Source organism: Diadema setosum, chromosome 10 (assembly GCF_964275005.1).
Source record: "Diadema setosum chromosome 10, eeDiaSeto1, whole genome shotgun sequence".
Taxonomy (NCBI): Eukaryota; Metazoa; Echinodermata; class Echinoidea; order Diadematoida; family Diadematidae; genus Diadema; species Diadema setosum.
This window is the reverse complement of record NC_092694.1, coordinates 18,266,062-18,291,743: the sequence shown is the minus strand read 5'-3', so window position 1 is coordinate 18,291,743 and position 25,682 is coordinate 18,266,062.

Below are 25,682 nucleotides of genomic sequence, written 5' to 3'. Positions count from 1 at the left end.
TGGTAGATGCGTGGCATACTGTGAATCGACTCCTTTATATTATAGGATGTGTATGATAATAGCTACTCTGTAATAGACTGCATTGAGTAAGAGGCAATAACACAATCTATTATTGAAATCCAAAATGGAAATCTTGCTTTGTGTGCACTTTTTACCGTGAACGCTGATGAGCTGATGGACGGAGTTTGGATTGAGGTTGTGTCGTTGAGAGAGTGAAGCCCGTCATTAATTTACATGATTTTGAGAGAAAGAGAACTGACGAAAATTACAAAGTGATCGGTGATAATCAGTCGTGTTAAAATGTAATTAAAGTCCCAGGCGACACTAAGAAACGTATCTAATAAGCCGACTTGAAGACTTCTTGTGAGTGCGCAATTAATATTTCAGGAGTTGACATTGTCAGATTGAGGAGTAGACAAGGCTATTTCATCATTTGTCTGGAGTCATTGTTAAATGCATGCCGTGGTATAGTCGGGGTGTAATTCCAGTCACAATAGATTAATGAATAAATGACAAACATACACATGTACATATCCTATCTATATCAACTTACGTCAACTTATATATTCCAATTATCCACGCACAGTTGTACATCTATCAGTAATTTCGCATCCTTCATTTAATCAATCATATTTTATTTTTAACACGGTGACAAATAAAGCACTTGTCTCACCCTGGTGGCTGATATTCTGAACGTCCTTGCTGAAGTAATAATCGATACTTTCCGAGACACAACAATGTCGGTGATATAATTTTCATGCATTACTAGCACTTTATTAGTAACAGTTTGGAAAACAATATCGGGGAAAGCTCGTCATGATATAGAGATACGAAGAGAAAAATAATGATTTATCATGCAACAGTCCCAACATGTGAGAGTAACACCAAAAGAAATAGTATTACATATCGATATTTACTGCTCTAAGAACCATGCCAATCTGTAAGTCATCATGCCACTATCGTTGAGTTTGGATGAAATTTAAAGGAACTTGACATCAACAATTCACGCATCTCATTAACCACTCCTCGCTATGAATTCCACGCAGACGCCACTTTGATCCTCACAGACGCCTTTGCGTAGAGTCGTGGGCCTCATTATGTGGGAATAATATAGCCTACGTGTGTGACATGTAGTCAATGACATGGAACAGAAAAAGATGGGAAAGTGTAAACGTGACGTCATGATTTGCTGCTGACGTCACTAATCAATGCACCAGAGATATTCACAAACAGAAAAGGGGAAAGCTGGGTGGGAATATTTGCTACAGCTGTTGCACAGCGTCAAACAAAGACTGGTCACGACATCTTGTCGACACAGTTTCCTGAAAACCATAAATCCTGGAATTTTGTTGAACTTACCTCTCTTCAGTGCGCCAATCTCTCTATGAGAAAAATTAATATTAATGATATTGTTCTCTCTAGGCGTTTTCACATCAGCCCGATAAAAACCCAAGCTCGAAATATTTTCCGCGATTGCGAATTAGAGCGCTATTTCATTTCTTATTCACATCAGCCCGAAGAGAGGTTGCCCGAATAGTTAAAAATTTTGAAATAGCTAATTCGACAGCTGAGTATGTGCAAACAGCATCAGTATTGTGTGTGCCCTCTAAAAAATTCCTCATGATTTGTGTGCAGTTTGCCTCGATCGATCGGGTCACACACGCTAGGCATGATACGATTCATCGCGCTAAATTCTCGAGTCGTTTTCACATTATCAAATAGCGCGCTACTATCCCACTATTTCAGAAATTTCCCGCGTTGGAGTCGAGAAATTTTGTTGATCAGAGCGATATAATTAGCGCTCTAATTTGTGTTCACATTATCAAATAGCGCGCTATTTCGCTATCGGGAAAATTTCCCAAGTCAGAAAATAGCGCGCTATTTCGAAACATCGGGCTGATGTGAAAACGCCTAGTGTAAATACATCCAGGTTTATGTAAATTCGCTCAGGTTTATGTTAATGCGGAATTTTATTTAAAAAAAAAAAATGCTATTATTTTGTAGTCGTTTTAACCTTTTGACGTATTGTCTGTCGTCTGATATGACACAAACTATTTATCACGGCCGAATTTTGTGTAATTGAGTTTATATGATTTGGGTTGCACAGTCCTTCTATAGGCTTCCACAAAACAATGCGTTCATATTAATTATCCTGAACGCATCATAGACATACCATAACTGTAGAGGCTGTATGTAGGTATTGCAAAGATGTCATCCAGTCATACTCGGGGCGTTATGGGGGGAAAAAAGACAATTCCCAGATACTGTACTAGTTTCTGTGTGTAAGTTCCTTTACTGGCGTTTTTTTTAATGATTTCAAAGATGCTCATGCATGCATTATGTGTGAATGTGTGTGTATGTGTGTGTGTGTGTGTGTGTGTGTGCCTCTCTGTGTGCCTGCGTATGGTATGTATGTGTGCACCTGTGTACCTGTGTACCTGTGTGCGTGATTATCATTAATTTTGAGCAGAAAGATGCATAGGAACTAATACTTGTCACATGCATTTAGGCCTATACGGAAGGTTGATATGAATTCATGGTTAATATTCATATGATCAATATTTCAGCTTTCACGGTTTCCCTTTCTTGGCCTCTTTCAACAGACAGTGTCCGGCAGAAAAAAACTCCTTCAGCAAATAGACTTTGAATAATCATCATTTTTTTTTAAGTCATCCGGGTTATTGTTCCCATAATATGGTAGTTCTCATGCCTCAATGAGACCTACTCGCCAGCGCGGAAAATTCTCTATTCATTTCTATACGTGCAAACACACAGAGAAAATGCTACATCATTTCTGCAAATCATTTCTGCACGTAACCACAGATCTATCTGTAATTGTGATTGCACAGCAAACCAAGTGAATAGAGATAAAACCACCAAGGTGGCCGGACCTCCCTGCATGGTGATACCAACTGTATAGCATCGGGTGTCAAAATAACTTGTATCAATGTTATGTCTAATGTGCTTCAGTAACTTTCAGCACAAGTTGGAAATCTTCCAGCAGCTAAACGATTAAAGGGTAAACTCCCTGTGTATCATTATTACGTCAATGTTTTTAAAGTATAAATCTGAAAGTTACCTGTATAATTAGATACCATCCTCGGCCATACTTATGCTATTGTGTTCAAACTCAAAAGATGCTGATGTGATAAAGCGCCATGCCTCCGGGAGTAATACATGTGACATTAAATTTTAAAGAGTGCGTCTGACCCACACAAGCTGGGATAAACATTGATGAAATTAGAATCACGGTGGTGGACATGAACGACAGCTGGAAATTTGAATTTTATTCCAGTCTTTATTGGAGATGAACAGTTTTTGTGATACGTCCTTTTTTATTATGTACTTATTTTCGAAAATAAGGCAAATGATTACTGGGTTCTCAAATCGAATTTGATCATGGCAAATCTTTTTTGTTTCCTTTTATTTTTGTTTCCTTTCATTAATAGATTATAATATATTTGATGGAGATCAAACTAAAACTTAATCAGTTTACACATACACATTATCATACCTCCCGGGCATCATCCGCAATAGTGTTCTGCACTCCGTGCTATATAACAAAATTGGTAACAAAAGGGAACATTAAGCAACAAAGACACTGTATTTAACTGTGAAAATGAAACTATGATATAGTGGCTACCGGTAAGTTCATTTCACTTTTGAGAGCCTATCAACGTGGGCTTAAATTTACTTATCTAAAGTGTTGTTTAACGGACGAGGTTGGAAAAGCGTCCTACTTTTACTTCCGCCCTTTTTCACCCACACAGATGGGGAAAATCACTGTAGCAACACTTCGTTCGAATCAGACAACCACACCGACTTTGGTTTTGAAATGAAATTACGCAAAATAATAGTGAGAACGTGAGAGAGTTAGAATGGTGGTATGAGAGAACTTAATGAAATCTGTCTGCTCAGGTGCAGCTGCTGTCTATTATCACGAGGACTGAGAGATTATAAAGTTACTCGATGAAGATTACCTGATAATATCGTGTCTCCAGTAAGGTGGCAGGTGATCTGTGGTCTATTATCAGATTGTAGTCCTATTGGTTCTATAATAGGGAGAGCGTATGATGCTCGATAGGCCTATAGACCTCATTTTAAATTTCTCTTACTTCTATTCCCTTCCGAAAGTTTAAATACTTATCCTTAACTTATCGAACGTAATACTTAGTATACTGCTTTTGTAGCCAATAATTGATTATATAGATGTATATCTACCCTACGTCGTAGTCAAGCTTTGAATATCTATGATGATAGATTATTATTCCACAAACCATAATGTATGTGTATACTTAGTTTATGAATAAATAAAAATCAAATCAAATCAAATCAAATCAAATCAAACCAAATCAATGTGCCAAAATCGAATAAAGATATGGAAATATCACCCCATGGTCAAGTTGACCTTGTTGACGTCACTTCCTCATCTCTCTTGCATACTTCCGATACAATATCGTTTTGTGCAATTCGACGTGCAGTACCATATAGTACTCTATGTAGTGATTCCAATGAAGCTTCTACCATTCTATATCCTGGATGTCACCAGGGAGGTGACTCTGTTTCAGTGTAAACTTGAACATGCAACAATTCACTTTAAAATCAGCAGAAAGATATTATAGCGGTAGGCCTATAACACCAGGGAGGTGGTCTTCCCACCTCACTGGTAACACCATGGCGTACTTTGAGGCACCTTGAGCAAAGTATGGTGTACCAGCTCACAATATCGAGATCGATTGTTTAATTCTTAACAAACAAAAAACATTTATGCATTATAGTCAAAAGTAGGGTTGGGGACTGTGATGCTCACTCAGCTGACTTAGATCTAATGACCCTACCCGGATTTGCAGTATACAGTATATAGAGAACTCTGAAAATTTTAAATTCTAAATATCAATACACAATTTATTTGTTGGATGCATTTTTCGTTTGCTTGTTGTTGGTTGTTTCTCGGTTGTGTATTCGATTGCGTGTACTAGTGCCAGTTGTGAAGTGTTCGTTCTGTTTGGATTTAAACTTCTGAATAGGTTTGAAGGCCACACTCAGGGATCCTCATGTATTGGTTCATGCAGTGTCCCCCTCTCCTCCCTCCCACCCCCCCCCCCCTCCCCTTTGTCACTCTCAATTCTCTTCCCACCTCCCTGCTCTTTCGCTTTCGTCATCTTTCTCTATTTCTGTATTTCAAGGGTTGTGTCCAGGGACGTTATAGGTTACCCCGAGATGACTCAACGAGGGAGGTGCTCCCTCCGACCTGCCTGACTCAACCTTCATCGACCTCTACATAACCTCGATTGTCAGTCCGGAGTCTGTGAAGAGGGTTAATGGCAATACAGTCTTATAAACCAGTTTAAACCTGGTTGACAAAATCAGGTATCAAGATCATGACGTCTCTAACAGTTTGTCTCTGTCAGACAAAATGAACACAATTCACCCTTTCTATTGCTCTCCTGGATACAACATTTTACATGTATTATAAGTCCTTTGACTGACTCTAATGCCCTTTTGTCACAATGGCATGTCCTTGCTTAGAGAGGAGATAACTCCAGTGTTCAAGCAGGTCAAATCCGATTTGTACACCCACTCCACCCAGACAGTTTGTGACCTCTAGCAAATCTGACTTTGTATGGATAATAGGCCTATGCGGAACTCACTCCTGGTGTTCGTCATGCTTGACATCACAAATAAAAATGAGGCAAAGAGGTATAAATGCACGCTTGCTCGTCTGGAGAAAATTGTGGAATTTTCCCAAAGACTGAGCAAAAGTTTGTTGACCTGTCTGAGTTGTGACGGGAGAAAAGTTTGTTGAACCGTCATATGACGAATAGACACGTAACGCTATACCTAGTACGTGAAGAAACAGGTGATGGCAAGGCGCAGCTCTCTTCATCCGTTCATGTCCGAAATTCATGGACATGATATCAGTCCAATCCTCTAGGGAGCTAGTGGGTTAGTTGACCTTGTCCAGGTACGTTGTTTCATCAACCATGTATGCCACATTATTTACCTATCTACACGTTGTATGTATGTCTGCACATTTGACTCATTGGCGCAATAAATATGAAGAATAAACAAGTTTTGCTATACGCTAATTATCATAAATATACAGTAGCTATTTGCTTAATTTTGAAGTTTGTACCTTCACCTGCTCTCTAATCCATTTAGAAATAAGGATTTTCACTGAGAAATCTGTCAAGTCCCGTTTTGATGGCTAAGAACAATTTATTGTGAAGTGAAATCAGAATCTGTGTAATGATCATTATTTTTCGATCTTTTTTTCTTAAGAAGTCGAAAGAATGCAAAAAAAAAAAAGGATAAAGGAGATAATAGTAACCACAATGCTCTTTATACTTCATGCCGTGTTCAGATAGTACCTTGCCTGAAGAGAATTTGTTTCGATGGACCTTTAAATATATATATTAGAGAGGACTCAAATGGAGCTGTCATTTGGGTGTACACTATCTTCAAAATGACATGCAAATCGATCCAAATAATGTATGTTTTCTCTGCCAAAGATCTCCATGAAAACCAAAGAAAATCCAGGGGCCCGATTCAAAGAGATGTTTCAAACTTATACTAACGTCATCACTAGTCGCAGTTGCCACAGCAGCAACTAAAATTGACAGCTGCTGCTGATTATGATCCCCACTGGCTACTGCCACAGTAGCTGCTATTGTTACAACTAACAATGACTCTATAAGCTTCTTTATCTTGGCACATGCAGAGAAGAAAATGTGTATTATTTGATCATCTGTGTGATGAGAGCAATAAATGGACACACACCGGTCCTTGAGTTGGATTACATTGACAGGGTGACGATTCATAATGTCGTGGGCCTTCCAAGGTAATGGTCACGGGAGAGCGCCCTCTCTTGGAATCTCTCCCGACTTGATTTAGGCAACTGTATACATAACATTTGAAATCACGTAATTATAATAGGATTATGTACTTAAAATCACTCTCTCTAATCGTGTAATGGTATGAGGACTCTTTCCTGTGCACGTTTGGCTTGTATGAGACCTCAACTATTTAACCTTACAGCTGGCAAGCAAAGAGAGATTTGAGTGAAATAACTATCACAACTCGTTATTGTGTATTCTTGTCTTGCTATGCACCTTTGTGTTTATCCCCAGAGATACAATCATATTAAATTTGTAACTACTGTACCTTTTGCTAGTTGTTGTTTCTTTCTTTTTTTAAGATCTGTTTTGTAATTGTTGGTCTATTCTTGATTTCACTGTCTTTGTTCGTTGGCGTTTGTTGTCGTTGCTGTTGTTGTTTCTGACTTTCTCTTCGCTAATTCAAAAACAAGAAGAGATAACGCAAAGGCTCCTGCAATTGAAACAAATCTTTGTTATACAATGTGATTGACCTGAATAAAGCCTCTGGGCGGCTTGTCACGTCGATTTTGCGGTCTGTAACCTAGCCTTCTAGCCTGCAGAGCCAATACTCGCTGACGGCTTTACCAGTCTGGTGTGGGGTCCCTGTGTAGTCTGATCGCTTTTAATTGCAATTGCTACCGCGAGATTCTTTGACAAAGGCTATTCACTTGCCATCAAGTCCAAGTTCTTTGGGCCATGACGAGAATGACATATGCCAAGGTCCAGACCTGGCTCCCATAGGTCAAAAGTCCTGAACTTTTACTTGTGGTGAATGGTGCGAACTCTTAGATGAACCATCCATAATGGAATTGTGTTGGCGATCCCGAGTCATGTTCAGTTGAATTATATATTATAACTTAATATAATAGTAATCGAAATAATGTGATAAGAATGATATAATATGATATAATGTAATATAATATAATATAATATAATATAATATAATATAATATAATATAATATAATATGATATGATATGATATGATATAATATAATATAACATAATATAATATAATATAATATAATATAATATGATATGATATGATATGATATGATATAATATAATATAACATAATATAATATAATATAATATAATATAATATAATATAATATAATATAACATAATTTTCAATTTCAATTTTATTTTCGTATTTCTCTATGAAGAATACATGATATAACAAAATATGATAATACAGAATGTCCAGCTTGGATACATACATAAAAAAATAGGAATACTAACATAATACATAGCGGTCGATGTGTCATTTTCTATCAAAGTAAATGATGCAAAGAGAAATACGATGGAACCTACTAAAAAGGAAAGTTTGTTGAGTGTAGGTCCCAACAAAAGCCTAGTGTGGGGTACAGGATGAGGAGCACGGGAAAAATTAAAGACCAAAAGTAAGGATAAACAAAAGAGAATGACTATTAATATTCGGGGGTACAGAAGATTCTTCTCACATATATATTATATGTATGTGTGTGATAAAATGAGAACAAGTAACCACATGCTGCACACTATAGCAGTTCCTCTAATAGCAATTTTGACATGGGAGTGATGTTGTGAATACGACATAATGTTAGGGTTTAAACATTCCGGCTTCCGTAGACACGGGGAAAGATTCGAAAAATGGAAAACATGAACAATTGCAATTCCTATATGTGATATAATATAATATAATATAATATAATATAATGTAATGTAATATAATATAATATAATATAATATAATGTAATGTAATATAATATAATATAATATAATATAATATAATATAACATAATATAATATAATATAATATAATATAATATAATATAATATAATATAATATAATATAATATAATATAATATAATATAATAATAACAATGCAATATGATAGATGATATAATATAATGTGGCTAGAGACGATCGCTCTGTTTTAGGATTATGCAGCAAGCTTATCTTAATCCCACAAACATGACAAAATCGTGCCATGCCGTATTGTCAAAGGGAGCGACTAACCATACAGGTTTTATTTGATGTGGAGAGCATTATTTCTTATTTTGAAACTCCTTCAGCTCAAATTAGAATCTAATTGAATTTTCTTATATTCTTGTCACTCCGGGGCCGTCATCCAGTCAAGCATGCTGCTTATTGGTGACAATCTCCTCCACTTGTGCCTCTGAATATTATGTAAAAATATTGAACAGTATTATATTTCATGTACCTTTATGTGTATTATGTTATAAGTAAGATTAGATATATTCGATTTCCCCCCATTTTCATAATTAAACTGTTGTTAATCTAATTATGAATCATTTTCCCTTTGCATCAGTGGACAAAGAAAACAACCTGAAACTGAAACTGAAAACTCACCACGTGACACCCTCCTTTTGAAATCACCTAGCCAATAAAATAGTGCGCCCATCTTCGACTAATAATTGCATTGAAAACAACTCAACGCAGCTTGGAAAGCAATTAATAGAATGAGCCGGACCTAAAATGAGGTTCACATCCCTGCACGTTGCTTCTGCATGGTCATTTCCTGTTGCTGTAAATGTGCGTTCACCTTCACCTCTAAATGTTGTTGTTGCACTTTCTATTTTTTAACTATTACCGTTACTTCTATTATGGCTGTTTCTTGTATAACCACAACAACTTCTACATGATACTATCTTACAACTATACATCAATGTAACTCTTATTTTGCTACCACTGTTACTATCAAGCCTTCTCCTCGTATTACATGTATACTACTTCTACTTCTATCACTACTGATTGTCATTACTGTAGCTACCACTGACGCCACCACCACCACCATCACCACCACTACCATTTTTTATACTATAACCTAAGCCTATACTACTATACTACTACTACAACAACAACAACAACAACTACTACTACTACTACTACTACTACTACTACTACTACTACTACTACTACTACTACTACTACTACTACTACTACTATTTTACTACTACTGCACATTAGTTCCTTTACTTCCAGCTGACTTCCGTGTTCTAGTGATGACATTGGGCAGCCGACCAACTCTAAGCAGTGCATGGAAGCCCCAGCCAGGAGACGGACTCTGCACTATGTACCCAGTGATGAGATTGAACCTTCTCTTCAGAATAGCTGCTTACTTATAAATACGCTGTATATATAATATTATATACACACAGAATATGTTCCAGACTCTTCACACGCAAAGTCATCTCGGCTTTTCCCGATGAGTTTGTTAATTCTATCACTCCAGCATTGAAAGGTATCCATTTATACACCTGTGTGAAGCGTGGCGTTATCGTCCAAGGTTAGACGTCTCGTCCAAAGAGGTATACATTATACAAAACGTGCAGTACTTGAAATGCTGTCGCCAGGAACACAGCACGAATGCTTTGATTGAAACATATTCACTGGTCTTCGGGTCCGCCTCTCTCCCACTATATATTTTCCTTTCCTGTTGCTGTTGTTTTTTTCTTTTATACTCTTTCTCATTTCTCCTTTCTTTTTTCTTCTTATCTGTTTCAGGGAAATAGTACAAACTAATCAACACCTCTTTCAGAAGCTCTTATTGTATGCATATAACTGTGGTCTCAGAAAAACTATCCATCTTTGGTATAGCTGAAAGATAAAGTTATCTCAACGTTTTATTTTCATGATAGAAACGGGAAAATTCACCTCGTGGAAAATTTGTTGTCATCACCTTATTTTTATCCGGAAAAGTCAATTGTCAATGAAGCAGGAGACAGGTAAAAACAATTTTTGAAGGACATGAAAGATGCAGGCCAGAACTAATCTGCTTTCAAGTAAAATCACTGCACCTGGATGCATCGACCTTGATTATGCCAGTGATAAATTGTTCACGAGTTTAATCACGAAATGGCGCACGAGGTTGAGGAGATACTAAAGCAGAAAACATTTTCCATGCGTGGCATTTATCAATCCGCCTCAGAATTTGGATTTGATGAAAGTTTGACATTGATGCAGTAACGTTCATTGATGATTATTGTTCACATTATGGACTGAAGATTGTGTATGTGCTTGTATGTGTTTGGGTGTGCGCTCAAGTCTTTTTTTTTTCCTTGTATTCTGTATGAGATCAGATTTTAAGTATCCGTCTTTGTCTTTTTTTCAGGTCGAATTTCAGGACGATCCGTTTGTGCGATATTCAAAGATGATTAAATTCGGAATGAAAGCGGATGACGTTAAAATAATCAGCCTTCATGTTACTGTTATTTCTTTCTACTGCCTTTCAGTTTTCTGTCATATCTAGTTGTCAGAGTTGTTGAGTCAGATATTGAGTTGATAGATATGAGTCAAGGTCACTCAGTGTGGACTCAGGTCGAAGGCACTAGAAGCTCAGATATCGTCTCAACCTTATTGGACAATATAATGCTATGTCATGTCAAACGGATGCATACACGTCTCCCACAATATCTATACCACGACCAACCATGTCATCGGATAATTATATCCGATGTAGCAACGACAGATAACAATTCTTGAATTAGCAACTGTTCCGTGGTTAAAATTCAAACTAAAGACAATATTTACTCAAGTGTCTCTGAGTGGTGTCGTTAAACAAGATAAATTTGACAGTAGGTTGTTGATTTTTCGCATTGTTTGCGAAAAACCGTACAGTGCGTTGCGCTTGAGTCTAAGGGCAATGAACTATACAAGGTAAGTTGCCGCACAAGTTATTTGCTCATCATCCTTTTCTGTGATTGGGTTCTTTGGATATGAAGGTCAAGATTAAAGATTTGAGATTTCGTGTCAGTTGGAAAACATAACAATCACGTTCTCTTTTAGATAATACCTTCAACTCGAGAACTTCGAGTGCTTTCACAGCGCAGTATTTGCCACGAACACTGAGGAGATTGGACTCTGCTTTAGTTCATCCAAAAGTACTTAACTTAAAAAAATACTATACCGATATCTTTTCTCTGATCTATAAATCAATAGCGTCTTTGGATGGAAAGCTTTGTTGCAATTCTTCCAAAATTTAAAGTATGCATATGGTATGTATAGTTATAAATAGTAATGTCATTGACCAATGTCGGCCTTAATTCATTTCTAATCTAAAGTCATAATTTTCGGGGTGAACATGCTATATAAAAGTTAATTATCCAGACTCAAGAATCTCGATCACAGCTGAATTCCTTTTGCAGTGGATATAATGTCATTTTCAATGGTACGTTGCCAATAGTGGACTCAAACGAAGCTGACATTCATTATACTTGACTGATATACAACAATCTTAGCTCTTTGTATGCTTGAGTTTAGATGAAATCTGTAAAGTAAGAAATTATATCTCGAAGGCAAGGGCTTAATGACATGGTACCAATTACGCTTCTTTGCGTCTTGCGTCAGTTCAGCATATAAATAGATTGAGGTATCTTCTATGGATCCTTAGGTATGTCTCATCTTTATGGACTCGATTCAACATGTTAGTACAACCGTGTATATACAATGTACGTCATCCCACGTCTGATGTATACTGCACTAAACATGCTAAAAGAAGCTTGTGTAAAATAATTGTCTTTTCTATTCTTTGTTTCACATTCTATCCATTTATTTCAGGTTTTAAAAAATATAAAACTTGTTTACTTCCATAGATTAGTTTGTGTATATCGATCCTTTATATTCGTTGTGCTCAGTTTGATTTCGATACATGCAAAGTGGTGCAAAGCTATAGGTATATACAGAATCATGCGATAATGCGTATAATTTACTGACATTCTATAGGTTCCCGACGCTTTAAAGGCCCCAACATTACTGCAAAAACAAACAAACAAACAAACAAACAAACAAATAAAACAAAACAAAATACGCGACATTGAACAACTGTATAAGCATATTGAATAGTTTCACCTTTGTAGAGACTTTATATTTGCCAGAAATCAGGAATCCAGCTGTATTGGAGTCACGTGTCGAATACCTATCTCTTCCTGGTTGGATGTAATATCTGCCACAAGAGGAAGACAGTTCAACCAGATAACTCTCACGAGCGAGTAATCATAAGCTAATCACTGTGACAGATCCTTTGAGTAGCTGATAGCTTTTATAGTTTTCTCTCATTCAACCTGACAAATTACAGTTAGCGAGATGAACCAGTTCAGCTGAAGATAGAGAAATGTAGAAAGATATATAATAGTAATAAGAATGCAACTCTTTCAAATTACTCAAGAAATACACAGTTGTGAAGCGTTAATATCAACATTATGAGGAGCTTTCTTGCGGAAAGCAGACAATTTCAGCAACAAATGTCAGAATTAAACGATCACATGATTAATTTAATGTTAATGACTTCTTTATTATAATGTAGGAATATCATAACATTATATTGAGAGAAGGGATTAAAATCTTGCCATGTTTACGATTCCATTCCTTTGCGCTGAGTCACAAAGTTCATAGTGTCATTTTGGTCATAGTTACTTTCAAAACATCGGTACACATGTTTGGCTGCTTATTTTTTACAAATCCATTATCGCCTATTAGTGTGCTATATTTGTACTCACAAATATAAATGAAAATTTTATTACATGTATTGTGTTTTATGACAATTATACTTGTGATGTAGGCAAGACTAGCAATAGCATTCTGAGCCAAACCAGATCAGGCATTCCTGAACAAACATTTATTGATTTGTGTTTGGTACAGACCTCTATACCATGCCACACACATTGCACGGACCTTTGCTTTTTATATCGATTGGCCGATATCGATCAGGTGGTTCAAACAATGTCTGCAGAAAGGAAAATCAATATCCATGGCCAACTGAACAGGACGTATAGTGCCGTCAGTCCTGTACAGCAATGCTCTATTTGGGGACTGCAGGTCATTCAGTCCATCACCTCCCAATACAAGCACAACTCACTTTAAAACGTAACAATTTAATGATACTCATTGCTTTTACATAATAGGCACTTTACACTTACGACAAATCACTGATATTCGGATATAGTGAACAAAAACTTTAAGTTGCTGTAAAACATTTATGAACCTGGTATTCTATCACTGGAAATATGCACAAAATAACAGTAGTAAATTCATGGAAATTTATATGAAGAAGAACAAAAGAAAGCTAAATCAATGCTAGACATTCAAGGGGTTATTCTTAAAGCGCTGCTTGCCAGGATTGTATCTAAACATTCGTTTTTATTTGCAGCGAAATTGTATTCGGCAGTCTTGTATCTATATATAATCACAGCAAGAAAATCATTTCATGAAGCTGTAGACAAATTTAATACATCTGGATTTATCTACATTTACATAAAAATTTGTCGTTTTCAATATTTTGTTTGCCAATATAAACCAATAACTGTAGACGTGATAAATGCTTAGTGAGTCTGAACTCAACAAACACCACCATTATCAGTGACGTGTGATCAAAGTGGTGCATGTAAGATTAAAGAGAGAAGCTTGACATAATTCAATGAATTATCATCTTCTCTGATACATCTGAGCCTCGTCAGCATAATCTGTTAACAGCAGCATTTCAAACATACCGACTTTGAACCAGGGTAAGCTCAAATAGATAGAATGTTACTTGAAGTATTATAGATATGGAATTGCACTACACAACTATTCAATTGGTTAAAGTGACGTATACGCAGATAACGCTAATGAGGGAATATGATAATAAGCATCGTGTTTATCCTAGTAAAGATAAAGATATCTGTGTTGTGCTTTCTGAAGTGGAACTGTTAAGATTTAAACTTTCAAGGCCAATGGTTTCGTGTAACCCCATACTAAGAATAACGTGAGGCGAAATCGAACGGCAAAGTTCATTCTGTTAAGAACTTAGTAATAATAGCAATATTAGCAATTTATGTTACATTTATGTTGTATTTTCATCCATACGGACCCACAGGGACAGTCCTCGGACCGAAACATGAGCTATACACAAATAAAGGAATGAAATGAAATGAAATCTTACTGATTACAATACCGAATAAATATTGGCACAAACACCATGTATATCATTGATTATTTTCTTTTTAGAATGCTCGATGCACAACTAAAGTCCATTTTGTCTTATATTCCATGAAAGCATCATTTTGACATAACATTTTAAGAAAGAGATAATAATAGCAAACGAGAAGAAAACTCTCAATTGACAAATTGACTTTGAGCAAGCAAATAGTAAAATTGCAATGTCATCAAGAAAGGAAATGAAAACACTAAACCCCCTAAAAAAAAGTTAATGCGTTACGCACAATGTTAGTTTAACTCCTCTCAATGTGCATAATCCGTCTATATGTAGTTAATCATGAAATTTCAAATGCAAATCAATATCAAATATATGACGCTCTAAAGCAAACTGAATATAGGAAAACAAATAAACAAAGACAGTTAGCATTCCAGAAGGGTAAATATTTTTTCTTCTCTGCCCCTTTAGTGGTCATTATATAGGGGTAGGCATACTATATTGAAGGCTCCATGATGATTAAAAAAAAATGAAGGTCACGTCTGCAGGTCGTCACACCTTCTAACGTTTACCAATATCTTTCAAGGTCGGACTGTTATGGACGTGCCAAAAGTTAGATCGGCTTTGTTTACTTTGCGATATAAATATCAGTGATGTCAGATTCGCCGAGCACAACGAACTGTAGAGGTAATACACTCTTGTTTTGACTCGCTGTATTTCCGTTGAATTCCCAAGATGAGAACTATTTTTACTTTACCTCTGTCTTTTAAACATAAGACAGATTATGTGGGTAACGGGTGATGTTCGTTATTCCGAAGGAACGCTAAACCGAAAATGAAATAAAGTTCATTATTTCGAAACAAGCAAATTCCCTGCTATACGTAAAAGTTCGTTGAACCGAAAATGAAAAAGGGTTCGTCAATCCGAACGGCAGTGGCGCTATTCGGAAGGTTCGTTATTCCGAAGCTTCGTTCATCCGAAAATAAAATAAGGTTTGCTTATCTGAAAATGTGAAGAAGGTGCGAACTGACGCTCTTTCGGAATTACAAACCTTACTTCGTTTTCGGATTAACGAACATTTGAAATAACGAGGCTTATTTTATTTTCAGAATTACAAACCTTCGGAGTATCAAACTGTAACCGTAACAACATGCTTCGCACTGCATGTGTTCGTTGGTCTTTCGTTGTTGTTGTGTTGGGTTTTTTTTGTGCTTTATCTTTCTATCTATCACACTGCTTTGTATTGTATGTGATTTCTCTTCCTTTGCCAAGCATGTGATCATGCACGCATTACTAAAAGAATAGCCGGTTAGAAACCATGACCCAGTGTCGACAACTTTTATACAGGAAATTATCTTGTCTCTGAGCACTTTGTTTTCTTTTGGTTGCCAGCGCAAGCCTGTAGTTACCACTGTCAACACAGAAAAAAAAAAAAAAAAAGAACTTGACAAAATAGTTTTAGGTATTTGAAGGTTGAAAAGAAGTAGTATACTAGCGTATAGGAATAACACTTTGAATGACCCTATATTGCTATATTCAAGTGCAAGTCCTCTTTTTAATATAACATAAATTGCCAATATCTTTTTATCTAAGCTACTTATCTCCTACGGAAATATAAATCTCTTTTATCACCTGCATGCAGAACACCATATAGCCCAGAAGCCGTTATCCATACATGCAATGAAGCAATTGCTCATCGATAACGGTCTCCTTCACCTGTAACTCAAGATAATGTAATGATTAGAAATATAAAACATGTACGCATGTTATACACATAATCATATCGATTTTCGTTTTGAGCAAGCTCTTGTTTATGTTGATGTGAGAATTGTTGACTTTGTCATAATTATTTCATTTGTACAATATTGGAGAAACAAAACAAACTGAACTTTTAAAAACTGAACTGAAGGCTGTCTAAAATGGCGTTAAGAGGTCCTAAGTTAAAGGTTAGCCATTAGTGATTGCTGTCTTCACTTACACTTCCATTAATTCCCTTTCTTTTATTTGTTGTTGTTGGGTTTTTCTTTTTTTTTTTTGAGGGGGAAGGAAGAGGTAAGGATTTTTCCATCTTCACCTAGCGGGGTCTTCCATGGGCCTGCTTGTCTCTGGATTAGTGTTCCTGCTTGAGTCATCATTAATATCATGTGACTGCATGCTTACAGTCTGCTTTCATTTCCGATCAGAGTATAATATTGGCAGGATAAAACATTGGCTCTGAATGGTTTCATGTCAAGCAAATATGCATCAGGTGAGTGCATTACATGCTTGCTTGGATGGCAATTAACGAGGTCGTAGATTCGAATCTCTTTGAAATGAATGTGCGTGGATTCTTCGCTACCCCCCCCCCCGTGATTGACCGAACACCATAGAAAAGACTGTCCGAACCTCAAGAGACGAGCAAGCTTTTTTGTTGAAGGGCAAGGACCAAAATGATACAACGAAGGAGATTGCACTGTGCAAATCATCACGCCGTGCGAAGATTTTTTTTTTTTTTTTTTTATAATAGTTAACGGTATGATAATTTGCGCAACATTGTTCGAACCTCCACCTTTGCCTCCGAAAAGGAAACAATTCAGTTTGTGTTATATCACTAGCTGGTACGAACAGCAGAAAAAAAGAATGAAGAAAGATCATGACTTCATGTTATCGTGGTTGATAAGCAGAGGACAGGGCATTCTCAGTGATACCGCTCATGTTAAATGAACAAAGTACACACAATAATGCAATGTCATAAGAATTACCTTTTAGAGTCATGACAAAACATCATGTCTGAAAATATATCGTACTTATCGAGCAGCACCTTTTGAATTTCTAGGCCGACCTTATACAAAACATTGCGCTCAGTGATAATAAATGCGACTTGTCGATGTATTGATAGCGAATTAGCATAATATTTTGCTCCTGATGGCTGACCGTACAACACCGTGTACGAAGTGCTATCGCAATGATAAACTAAACCAGATTATTAAACAATGACACCTATAATGTGTTGACGAATTACCGTTTTTCTCTCCCATTCAACACCCAGCAACTCACCAGTAATAATTTCTCGGAACCAATTTATGATACACTGCGAGAGAACGCGGCTCAAATACATTGATTTCAAAAGAATGTGAATGATTGCATTCTTTTGGATAGTGAATTGTGAATTTATATTGAGCAGTTTCTATACCCATACTCAATATTGATATTGTTATAGCCACAATGGAATCAAATGGTCCAACGAATAGACGAATTATTGAATATGTCGTCTTTTCCTTTTATTTTGCGATGACAGTTTTTTTTTTATTGTCTTATTAACATAGTGCAAAAACATAATTCCTGGCCATTTCTGTTGACATTCTTACATACGTCAGGGGCTCATATTGCGCTTTTGAAGTGAAATATCTAATTCTTCTTGAAGTTCATCGCGGCTTGTTTAATGATCGCTATAGGTAGTCTATCTTAAAGTCTATTTATATTAGCATGCAGTCATTAACCACAGCAAAGATTGTATAATTAATAATGTAATTTTTTCTTCATTATGAAACACCTACCATATCGGCAATAATAATTATGTAGTCTTTAGCCTGATTTCCATTTTCTGAAAATGAAATTGCATTACACACGCTCACCATTATCTCTTCTATGTATACCTGCACGGGGTAACCAAGAGGTCAAAATCCAGGGTTGATTTTGAAAGAGAATGAGAGGCGACAAAGTTATCTATCTTGTTATCTCCTCCCGTTTTTCTACCTCCACAAAGGGTTATTTGCTGTCATTTGTCTCCGCGCCTGAGCTCGAGGAAGGACCAACCAGACATATAAAGGGTCGAACTAGATTTCAGAGAAAACTGGACAGTTGCTTGACCGCATTTATGTCTTGTGACTTCAGGTATGTCTCATTTTGTTATTTAAAAGATAACTATAAATCACTGAAATGATAATGATAACTATAGTTGACGAAACATTGTGCGCGAAATAAACTCTCCTCCTTTTGTCATTTTCTTTTTGTCAGATTTTATTGACAGAAGGCAAAGGATATTGACATGATCATTTCAGATGATTTGCCGTGAAATGTTTTATTGCCAAGAATCCAATAAGCAAAATATTATTATCAGTGATGTGTAATAAAAAAAGAAAATCACCTTACCAAGCGTGAACAGTGAAAAGTAGATTTCCTGTTCTAATTCTCAATTTTCCATGCAAATACTCATTTTAACGGCCACAAGATTGGTATATTCTTTTTTAAAGCAAATTCTATGACGACAACAAATCATTTTTCTTGTTTATATACAGTCTACTGCATACATTATAATTTTGCATAAAACAGGAGGAGACTAAATCATTACTTTTCTTTTGAAACCTGAATTGAAATTATGCTGAATATTCACTGGTCATAGGTCTATTTGTGAACGAAAATCAAATAGCCACAGACATGTAACTTTCCAAGCTCCACGCTTCTCCACAGCGAGGCAAATTTTGTCTTATACCTTCTGATGCAAAGTCTCATTTTGATCTTACATTAAATATATGTGGAATGTTATAAAATATTCTATTCATTTATCCAATGCAGACAAAATCAGATGTCTTTTCCCCGTCACTTCCCCCTTCTCCTTCCATGCCTCTAATATCAATTGAATGTGAGTTGACTTCATGGTTTGAACAATCTTTGTAATATAAATGATTGTCCTTTTTCTTCTGTGTCACGTGACTTTAGATATACCATGTGACCTACGTGATGGCAGGAATAAATAGGGACATGTACTGTAACTATATGAAAACGTTGAACGATAAGACAGGTGGTCCATTGTGTCAATTCAATCAGGCAGATGTTGCTTAATCATATCTATAAATTGTATAGATGAGTTCAATAACTGAGATTCCTTCTCTACAACACCCGATATGGAAATGATGTAAACTGCTGATTATGTGCGCAATGAGAAAAAAATCTGGGGATAGAAATAACACGTTGCTACTTCCTGAACAAGGTATACACAGAGATGGGTAAAGCAGTGAGATGTTCCCTGCTCCCTGCAGGGTATACTATTTGGAATCCACTCCTCTCCCTCCCTGATAATGCATGTGATCCAACTAGAATATAGACGATGTATATATAATGTGCGTTTGTGAGCAGTATAGTATCATGTTAACGAATATTGTGTTGTACATGAATTGTATATCAACCAGTTGTTGTACTATCATCGTCTATGATAATGTAGCATGGATGCCGGTTGCTCGGTCTGGTGGGCGTACTGTCTTAAAATCTTGTATGTACAGCGCATGTCACTATGATTATGCATTCCCTGCTCTAAAAACGAAAGTTAGTATGAGTAAAACATTGAAATCATGGGTAAAATGAGAGACACGCAAGGTGCTAATAGGTTGAAAATCAGTAAGTCATCTTCCAATGTATGGGAAACTCTGAAAACTATATGCTAGCCAAGACGTGATATTCACTATTTTTTCCCCCAGCTGGAATAATTTCTCACTGCATGTAGATGTTTTGCTCACCGAAAATTCTGCATAGATTCATAATAGGGAATCAAAAAAAAAAAAAAAAAAAAAAAAAAACGTTTACATCTCATACGTTCGTTTCATCTTCGTCCCTATATATGTGAATCCGATTTCAGTTTAGGCAGCACTACACATTTATCATCTATAGCCTTGTTTGTTGTTGTTGTTGTTGATAATGATGTTGTTGTTTAGGGGAGTTGACTTATTTCCGATAGTATGTTTTCAGCTGGCATGTGCAGGAACATTTCTCACTCAACATGTGTTAGTCAAGGTTACAAACGAATGTGATGAGTGTGTGTATGTAGCATATTTCCTATCGTTAGAATTTCATTTTAACTTGAAAAGATATATACATGTACCAGTATAGGTCAGAGAACTTTAAAACAAGGACGCGTAATTTCATGAATATAATTTATACTACTATCAGGCAATAAAAGCTTACAACTTCAACCTTCAAAACCATGCAGGAAATACACTTGAAAAGCAAATAAATAGGAAAAATCGCGATGACTGTCTGTAAATGTAATTACATGGGAGATAAATGCACGGGATGTGAGCTGGTAAATATTTTACGCCTTTTTTTGTGTGTGCAGACCTAGGGGTGATAGGTTAACGGAGGATTGAGGGAGTGTTGACATTATTCATATATAACAGATTCTTAAGTTATGCATACATTATGCATTCGTTGGATATACTTTCGTCTGTTGATTTTGGTCTTATTTCATGATTTCATGAATTTCATGAATTTGATGCTGATCAACCTTCAGTTTGTTTGATATCATATTTTCTTTAGAAATAATCGCATATTTCAATTGTTTTGCATGTGATGGCATATTGTGTAATTTAGTATAGGCCTACTCACCAAGGAGTGTTAAAATGAGGATATACATCTTTCATCGATACTGTATAATAAGAGCTGCTTTTACATGAATGCAAACATCGAGATAAGTTTTGTTTCTCAGTCCAAAATACCAGGCAGCATAAGATAGATGCATTATTTGGTATATAGTTATTTTTGTCAACAAATAAGGACTGGATGATGAATGTAGGCCTATAAATAGTAGAGAAAGAGAGAAAGAGAAAGAGAGAAGAAGGGAGTGATTCATGATAGAAAGTGAGAAACCTCATTCATCGGTAATTGCGTCAATTATAAACTTGTTTCGTTTAAACACGGTTACCATTATGCATCAACAAAATTGATACTAAACAGTAACACCCATACATGTGTGTACAAATTGTGAGTAGCATTATGTTCAGACGGTTGGTCGGCTTCAGGAAGAGAGCAGACTGTAGATTACGTGCTATACACAGATGCATCCAATCCGAGAAAGTTTGTTGACACCGTGCCTCATGAATATTCTATTAATACAGACGCATATCATTATTTTCATTCAGGCTACTAAATTCAGGAAGTGCAGTTTGATTTATAATTTCAAAGAAGTGAATTCTTGCTAAACCAACCAACAACTCCTCTGTATGAAATCAGGTTAACGTATGCGATCAACTTCTCGCAAAATAAACGGACATCTATACAGTCTATATGTGTATTGGTGTCGGTGCGATCTAGGTTTTATGATCTATTCATTTCGCTATTTTGAAGTACAGGCAATAAACTACATGTCTGTTGGTTTATTTGTTGTATATTGATGTCATCGTTATTTCGGTCTAACCTTGGGCATCGTCTGGATATTAAAAAGGAAAAAGAAAATGTGGGTTCATTATGCATCTTTACAGTATTTAAGGGAACGCACTGTAATTTTGTTTGACTCCTAATCACACTATGTACAGCTCTGTGTGCTGCATGCATCCTCTTGACGACTTACGGCTGGTCAAATTATCTAGCAGCATAACAAACCAACAGGATTGTCATCAAAAGTGCAAATTAGACTCCTAATAGATGCATTAAATGTATTTATTACCGGACATTTTCCATGGCAGGGAATTTGATAAGGTCACAGTACAGTTTCGACAGTTTGCTATTGAATGGGTGGGTGTACAATGTGTGTGTACATGTTCCGCATAATTCCCCCGAAATAGAGCTTCTTTTTTTTTTTTTTTTTTAAATTAACTCGTGTTGTCAACAGCAAAATCATTGCACAGTACATTAAACTTAATGTGTCATAATGTTTTTAACCGTCTTACATTATTGCAGTAAAAAAGAAAAAAAAAGGAAAAAAAAAAAGAAGGAACAGAATTTTGCCGATGCGATGATATTCACGAATACTGACAGGGATCATGAACAACTCTTACTGTTTCTGGAGAAAATTAAGCCTCGCGGAGAAAGTTTGTTGACTTACGTTCGCGTGAATATGCATGCACAAAGCTCATGCGTTATTCTGTTTAGCACCCGAAGGAGAAAATACTAGTACTTTAATAGTACTGACGTAGTACATTGCTATGTACAGAGGTGTACCGTACGTTGCCCAAAGGAGGTATTATAGCCTCGGACTGTCAGGACATAATAATAAAAATGTGTTCTGGTGGCTGATATGATGCGAGGATTTTCTACATATTTTTAATCATTGGCACCTCGTCAATTGTGGTTGTGTTGGAGGCCTATGCCTTCAGCAGGGAAAACAGCAACACAGCATAGCATTTTCCCATTAAACTTTGCTTCTTTTGCATGTGTAGATCTTCATAAAAGAAGCATAGAAAACAAATTATGCGCACATGAGGAATTTCCTCGTTTTTCGTCTTGCATATAAAGACTACTATTAGGGGAAAAAAGAGTTTTTCCTCATTTGATAACATATTTTCCGTTGAAAAAAAAAGACCACAATAAACCTGTATTCCATTTTGTAATCCATAACACGTTTGGATGCTAACAATACATATGAAAATTCAGGCATTCTGTTTCTCAAATTGTCCTTAATGAATGAAAAGTACTTTATAAAGTTGTTCCACATTTCCACTGGAATATACAGTACATGTGAATATCATTGCATGGTGATCAACAAGAGTCTTTGCTTTGTCTGTTTTTTTTTTTTTTTTTTTTTTTTGCCGTGTGGTTTCCTGGACAAAAAAAAAAATCATAAAGACAAGTACATCAGTAATATTGAGAGCTGAAATATATTAGCGTGTGAGTGTGTGTGTGTGTGTGCGTGCGTGTGTGAGTGACTGAGTGTCTGTGTGTGTGTGTGTGTGTGTGTGTGTGCGTGCGTGTGTGAGTGACTGAGTGTCTGTGTGTGTGTGTGTGTGTGTGCGTGTGTGTGTGTGTGTGCGTGTGTGTGTGTGTGTGTACGTGTGCGTCATTGGGACATTTTTTTTTATAGTAGGACCTTATACATTCAGCCGGTAAGTGACAGTAATTTGATCAGCCATTATTCACACTGTGAGTGAAATGAAGTCTGATGTGAAGAATTGCGCGCAAGCAGAAGATATAATACACGAACAGACGTTCCCATTTTATCCTTTAGCTGCTGCATTTTGCGATGCAGTATATACAATACCCCTCGAATTTACATAAGCCATCGGTGACAAGCAAGGACGCATAGATATTTCAGGTATGATTTATCATCTGTTCTATTAAGATTATAATGCATTTCCATCCAAGCTGCAGTGAAGCACGTTCAATTTCTATTCTTGTGATAGGAAAAATGAGATAAGATTTTAATATTAAATTTTTTCATTGATCATTATCATACCTATTATTAGCATTAGTACTTTTTCATTGTAACTAATATATTAAAAGCCTCCTCCTAGCTCTCTGTCTTTATCCCACTTATACCTCTCTAACATTCTAGAATGACTAATAATTAAATTGTCCAGTTATCTTTTAATCTTTCTACCTGCACATTTAAATTGCATAGAATTAATCTATGCAGCCATCTACCCATCTCTCTATGGTATATTGGCTTATCAATTTATCTCTCTCTGAATCTATTCCTCTCTTCCTATCTTTGTAAGATATTTTCTTTCTCGGACATCATCCTGGGTTTGAACACAGCTGAACGAAAAAGAAAGTTTGTTCGCCTTTCGGCTTCATCATCTATGCAAATAAGATGATAATAACTGACGGTGGCAAAGGACTGGGGGATTGGACATATAAACAACTAAACGCGTGTAGTATTATGGAGGAGTATGAGATGCTCAGTCCCTGCATCGATGGTGTGTGGGAAGCACTGTGTGCTCCGAGGCAGTTTCTATGACAACCATTTGCGTAGATAACCGCTATATTCGCTCAACCTTCGCGCCCTTCGATGTACTAAGAATGCGGGGAGGTAGTCGATGTAACCGTGCCTTAACTGGTCTAAATGTCACCTTATTACATTAACATCCATCCTTCGCACAATGCATGTAAAGCAGAGTGGCCGAGTACGGCAGTTTACATTGTACACGTCCTTTGTAATGAGCAATGATGATAGGCCTTCCAAAGCAAAGTTTATACCATTAGAATGTGTTTTTAATCTGATGTACAGTTTCGTGTTAGATTAGATTACGTGAAGGTATGTTTCTATAAATAAGCATGTTTTTATCATGAGACACTCATGAGAAGTTCGGTGCTCTTCTGGTAGCGACGAATCTCACGAATCTTTTCAAATACAATTAGATTGTTCTAATCTTCAAGTACGATACACGACAGTCATCCCTATAGGCAATAAAACCTAAATTTCCTTTCAGTCGATCCTATGTAGTGCCGGTTTTATATATATACATAAGCTCATAATTTTCTACGTACTGCTCTTGACACCTCTCAATAAAGCATTGTATTTTTGATACAAGGAAGTAGTTCTCTGAAAGCGAGAAGTAGAACGTGCATCCACGCACCTTGACTCTAGCTCCTTATAAAAATATGAAAAATTGCGAAATTTACCTCCTCGATCCGAGTCACATTCACGCCATATTGCAGTCATCTTTGCTGAAAAAGTCAAAAAAAAAAATGGCTTAAACCGCCTCAGGAGCAATTAAACTGAAGACGATCAAAATAATTCGCTGGCAACAAATTAACATGTAAATATGCCCGCATATTTAATTGGACAGTTTAAGAACCTTGACTTTTTAGCAGCCTTCACTATTTTCCTTAGCTTTGCTGGTTTATATGACGCTTGTCAATCAAGCCCTTAGTGGATGAGGATTTGGATCTGCTTACACTGAACAAATAAACATGAGATTTCAGTGGACTCCTTTTGAAGATGATAACGCTTCCTTGAGCTTCAATTTTCCACTATCATTTTTTATCACGTCAAATTAGATTTGAGGAAAATGTGACCACCATTATCATTTCAGAAGTTCCTATCTATAACCAGTGACAACAGTAGTTCGATGATAACGTTGATCAGCTAGATGGAAAGAAAAAAAAAAAGAAGCACTGGATGAACATTATTGAAATAATTTCATTATGTTTTTCTACACAAGTGATTGTTAGTTTTGTTGAACATTCTTCACCTGCATACTTGGT